The sequence below is a fragment of the Mytilus californianus genome, unplaced genomic scaffold, assembly GCF_021869535.1.
Source record: "Mytilus californianus isolate M0D057914Y unplaced genomic scaffold, xbMytCali1.0.p SCAF_8, whole genome shotgun sequence".
In the NCBI taxonomy this organism is placed as follows: Eukaryota; Metazoa; Mollusca; class Bivalvia; order Mytilida; family Mytilidae; genus Mytilus; species Mytilus californianus.
Genome location: NW_026262734.1, coordinates 68663236 through 68669670, shown reverse-complemented (window position 1 = coordinate 68669670; position 6435 = coordinate 68663236).

Sequence of the window (6435 nt, the reverse complement as noted above, 5' to 3'; positions counted from 1 at the left end):
TGTGCTGTTATAAAAATCTAACGTTTTTGTCTTTGCATTTGTAGCATATTCCCTCGTCGTCTCATCGAAATGACTGGAATTCAGCCATACTTTTACAATATCATTCCAAGTGCAAAACTTTAACAATAATATTTTCTGTAAATCTGATATTTTCGACATTTTCCCTATCATCATGTACTTGAAAAATGTTTTGATATCTGAACTTGAGGCTCAAAGTGTGGATGTTTACCAAGTTTAATAGTTTTCAAAGAATGTTTAAAAGATTTTGAAACACATCCGCAATGCACAAGCATAATTTTTTTTATTTGATCCTTTGTGAAGACATGATAAAATAATTCGATCTCGAGGCTCTCTCATAAATACTGTCTTTGTCCATGAGCTATTCACCATCATTTCAATTATATTTCTTTATTTTCATAATACACTAAAAGCGTCAGATCGCTTCTACTTGGGTTATGTGCATTTGTTTGTCTTAATCACTGTATAAACTGAAATAGTCTCTTCCAATATGTACTTTACCTGAGTTAGGCCTCCAGGAAAAAATCAAATTAAACTTTGGTCAAACAAACTTGATAGATTTAATTTTCCTCATTTCTACATCAGATATATGTCAATAATGCCTATTTCAGCATAATACTCATAATTACGTTGGTCAGGTAATGTCGTATCAATAGTGATTTGTTTTCCTTGGTAGAGCGTGATCCTACACTATTCCAACAATAAATGTGTATATGATTAAAGGATTATCAAACTGGTTACAACTAAAACACAGAAAAAAAAAGCTTTCGCTTCAAACACTTCCTTTCTTCCACTGTATACATGTTCAGGATTACTAGTTTTTGTAGTGAGATGCTGGTTGAAACGGACAATTGGTTTCTTCTGAGAACAAGTGTGGACACAGACTTGTGTTGTCCGGTGGGCAAATGTGAACACTGTTTTGACACAGACCAATGCATAGGCCGAATCATGGGTGCCAGCAGGCGTGCTTCCTCTAAAATATAGGGTTGCACCCCCTCTAAGCTTTAATTCGGACCCGTCTCTGTCGTGTTGTCTTGTGGGCGAACGTGGACATGTTTCGCATTGCAATAGTAGTACACCTACTTTAGGTTAATACCTAGACTCCAAAGGTCAAGCTGAAATTTAAAGTAAAATAAAGTATATCAAATCTTTTAAGATATAAAATAAATATATGGTAAAATTTTAAAACGAAAAACAAATAGGATATACAGAGGCAAACGACAACCAATGACTTACAGGTCTCTGACTTGGGACAGACACATACAGATTGTGACTGGGTTAAACATGCATGATCACAGATTGTAATTTGATCTTGATGAATTTTGTGGATCAATATTCCCGGAGGGATTACAAAATATGGCGTATCAAACGTTGCAATATTCACAAAAAATAAAATATATGTTCATAAAAATATATAGGTGTTCATAAAAATTAAATAAATGTTCATAAAAACAAAATATACATTCAAAAAATCAAAATATGTGTTCATAAAATAAAATTTAAATTATATGCATACAATTAGATCTATGTTCATAAAATGAAATATATGTGCATAAAATTAAATATATGTTCATAAAACGAAATATATATGCATAAAAAAGAAATATGTGTTCTTAAAAAGAAATATTTGTTCATAAAAAAGAAATATATGTTCTTAAAAAAACAAATAATTGTTCATAAAAATTGAGTATGTATTCATAAAAACAAAATATTTATTCAAAAAATCTAAATATGTGTTCATGAAAAGATATATATGTTGGTTACATAAAAAAATATGCGTTCAATTATCCTTTCACTTTAGGTCCACTGAGGAATCCTACGCTATGAAATTGTAGGAGCGTTTCGGGAATCATGGCTTTGAAATATACTTCTTGAAAAGTATGTGTACTTCCACTGCATCAAATAATTCTCATCTATAGTAAACAAGCCTAAAGCCAACACATTTTATGACTGAAAATATTGTGTAAGGCAAGTATTTCATACTGTTATATAAACAACAAAAATATATTTTATGAAAAGCTAATTAGTTTCATCAACTCATCAATCTATGAAATATTTTCCAATAGTGACTAATTTTTGTCTTTCGCTGGACATTTTTTCAAAGATGGGAACAAATTTAACATGATAATGCAATGCTGTCTTATGACAATAATTTTCTTTACATAATGACCGTTTAATTTTAGAATACCATCGTAGGTATCAAGCCAGAGGACAACACTCGATCGTCAGTCTAGTTGTACATAGGCGACTTTTTAATAAACAGTGCACGGTTAACAGGGGCATTTCCAGGATATTTGAAAGAGGGTGCGTAGAATACGAAAATTTTTTGGACTTTTTTTGGGCTAAAAAACATTAAATAATTGTGAAATGCACTAATATAACGGTTCTTTGACTTGGAGCATGTATATTTTATAGTTAAAGTGTCAGGGTTTGATATTTTTTATGCCAAATTCTCTCCACTAATTGTCTATGGTATATTAAAATGATTGGATGGATCTTAACAGCAGTAGACCAATAACGAGAAATTCCAAATTCTAGGGTATAGGGTGTTACTTTACATTTCAATAGTCCTAGGCCAGGATTTTATGAACAGGAGGCGTAATTCCGGTTGCCCTGGTATAGGGTCCATTGGGAAGGTCAGAAGCTCCTGGATTTCAACAATTTAGCATCAAATTATGAAGTATTATAACAGACTCCATGATAGACAAATTGGTGAAAATAGTCTGCCTTCGGATCATTCAAATTATGTATTGATTAAAATGTGGATATCAAATCTTTGGAAGAAGTTATAAATTCAGTTAAAAGGTTATATGAAATGGGCATGAAAAATGGAAAATAAATCTTTAGCGATAGCTTTTTCTGAACTTTTGATATATATATATATATATATAAACAAGTCTAAATTGAAAACAACGTTCAAACCTATGATTGCGTTGGATAAAAACCGCAATTTTTATACGTGTGCATGCAAAACAAATTTCTTGTTAGAGGGGTCTAAATACAGCACAAACAACATTTTCCAAAAGACCAAAAGAGTGAAAAAGTATATTTTAACAAAACGCATTTGACTAACAGGTCGAACAACAAATGTTCTTAAACCCTGCTGACTGCCATTGGCGATTGCCAAATAAACGGATCACCGATGTAATAAATGGATCTTAAATAGGAATCGAAACGGTATTTGGAAAGCCATACAATTTACCTCAATTTAGGATAGACTCTTGAATTTTGAGGAGTCAAAATATCCGGATTTCGACAATTAATGTCTCTTCAGTGATGTTAGGAATCGAAACGGTATTTGGAAAGCCATACAATTTACCTCAATTTAGGATAGACTCTTGAATTTTGAGGAGTCAAAATAGGATGAACGGATCATATAAACCCGAAGGCAAATATAATACAAGCCCAAACGAAAAAATATAAACAAGTCTAAATTGAAAACAACGTTCAAACCTATGATTGCGTTGGATAAAAACCGCAATTTTTATACGTGTGCATGCAAAACAAATTTCTTGTTAGAGGGGTCTAAATACAGCACAAACAACATTTTCCAAAAGACCAAAAGAGTGAAAAAGTATATTTTAACAAAACGCATTTGACTAACAGGTCGAACAACAAATGTTCTTAAACCCTGTTGACTGCCATTGGCGATTGCCAAATAAACGGATCACCGATGTAATAAATGGATCTTAAATAGGAATCGAAACGGTATTTGGAAAGCCATACAATTTACCTCAATTTAGGATAGACTCTTGAATTTTGAGGAGTCAAAATATCCGGATTTCGACAATTAATGTCTCTTCAGTGATGTTAGGAATCGAAACGGTATTTGGAAAGCCATACAATTTACCTCAATTTAGGATAGACTCTTGAATTTTGAGGAGTCAAAATAGGATGAACGGATCATATAAACCCGAAGGCAAATATAATACAAGCCCAAACGAAAAAATATAAACAAGTCTAAATTGAAAACAACGTTCAAACCTATGATTGCGTTGGATAAAAACCGCAATTTTTATACGTGTGCATGCAAAACAAATTTCTTGTTAGAGGGGTCTAAATACAGCACAAACAACATTTTCCAAAAGACCAAAAGAGTGAAAAAGTATATTTTAACAAAACGCATTTGACTAACAGGTCGAACAACAAATGTTCTTAAACCCTGCTGACTGCCATTGGCGATTGCCAAATAAACGGATCACCGATATAATAAATGGATCTTAAATAGGAATCGAAACGGTATTTGGAAAGCCATACAATTTACCTCAATTTAGGATAGACTTTTGAATTTTGAGGAGTCAAAATATCCGGATTTCGACAATTAATGTCTCTTCAGTGATGTTAGGAATCGAAACGGTATTTGGAAAGCCATACAATTTACCTCAATTTAGGATAGACTCTTGAATTTTGAGGAGTCAAAATAGGATGAACGGATCATATAAACCCGAAGGCAAATATAATACAAGCCCAAACGAAAAAATATAAACAAGTCTAAATTGAAAACAACGTTCAAACCTATGATTGCGTTGGATAAAAACCGCAATTTTTATACGTGTGCATGCAAAACAAATTTCTTGTTAGAGGGGTCTAAATACAGCACAAACAACATTTTCCAAAAGACCAAAAGAGTGAAAAAGTATATTTTAACAAAACGCATTTGACTAACAGGTCGAACAACAAATGTTCTTAAACCCTGCTGACTGCCATTGGCGATTGCCAAATAAACGGATCACCGATGTAATAAATGGATCTTAAATAGGAATCGAAACGGTATTTGGAAAGCCATACAATTTACCTCAATTTAGGATAGACTCTTGAATTTTGAGGAGTCAAAATATCCGGATTTCGACAATTAATGTCTCTTCAGTGATGTTAGGAATGGAAACGGTATTTGGAAAGCCATACAATTTACCTCAATTTAGGATAGACTCTTGAATTTTGAGGAGTCAAAATAGGATGAACGGATCATATAAACCCGAAGGCAAATATAATACAAGCCCAAACGAAAAAATATAAACAAGTCTAAATTGAAAACAACGTTCAAACCTATGATTGCGTTGGATAAAAACCGCAATTTTTATACGTGTGCATGCAAAACAAATTTCTTGTTAGAGGGGTCTAAATACAGCACAAACAACATTTTCCAAAAGACCAAAAGAGTGAAAAAGTATATTTTAACAAAACGCATTTGACTAACAGGTCGAACAACAAATGTTCTTAAACCCTGCTGACTGCCATTGGCGATTGCCAAATAAACGGATCACCGATATAATAAATGGATCTTAAATAGGAATCGAAACGGTATTTGGAAAGCCATACAATTTACCTCAATTTAGGATAGACTCTTGAATTTTGAGGAGTCAAAATAGGATGAACGGATCATATATATATATACCCGTTTTGTTAAAATATACCTTTTCACTGTTTTGGTCTTTTGGAAAATGTTGTTTGTGCTGTATTTAGACCCCTTTACCAAGAAATTTGTTTTGCATGCACACGTATAAAAATTGCGGGTTTTGAACGTTGTTTTCAATTTAGTAGATATAAAAAGATGTGGTATGAGTGCCAATGAGACAACTCTCCATCCAAGTCACAATTTATAAAAGTAAACCATTATAGGTCAAAGTACGGTCTTCAACACGGAGCCTTGGCTCACACAGAACAGCAAGCTATAAAGGGCCCCAAAAATTACTAGTGTTAAACCATTCAAACGGGAAAACCAACGGTCTAATCTATATAAGAAACACTTATGAACCACATCAACAAACGACAACTACTAAACATCAGATTCCTGACTTGGGACAGGTGCAAACAGTTGCAGCGGGCTTAAACGTTTTAATGGTACCAAACATTCACCCTTATCTGAAACAATAGTGTAACATTGTATTTATAATACCCTGTTCTAGATAGTCAAATCTGACCCCTTCCAATGCAAGGCGAAAAAAACATAACCCCATTTTAGACAATTTAGCTGATTTATGCAACCCCGTTTGTCGGAACATACCCGGTATCATATATATAGTGAGTATCCCCCGGGTAGATGTAGAATGGCCATTGGGGAAGTGTCACACAAAACAAACCATTTCATGTATAGATTTACTTACCGCTTTGGTTGTTTAAAAAAGGTGTCCAAGACCACCAATCGGATGGGGGAATCAGTATAAAAGAAATCAGAGTATGTGTTTAATTAATAAATATGATAAATTGCCATATTCAATACAATATAAGCAGATAACGATAGTTTTTTTTTTTTTTTTTTTTTTGAAAAGGGGGGGCGTACGCCCATTACGCCCTTACCTGGACCCGCCCCTGACGGTTTTACATTGGTTATCCTATGAAGGATGTAAAGATACAGAGTTAAGTTAAGGCTTGGACAAAATAAATTCTTCTTCTTCTTCTCAGTTCTTTAGGTATACA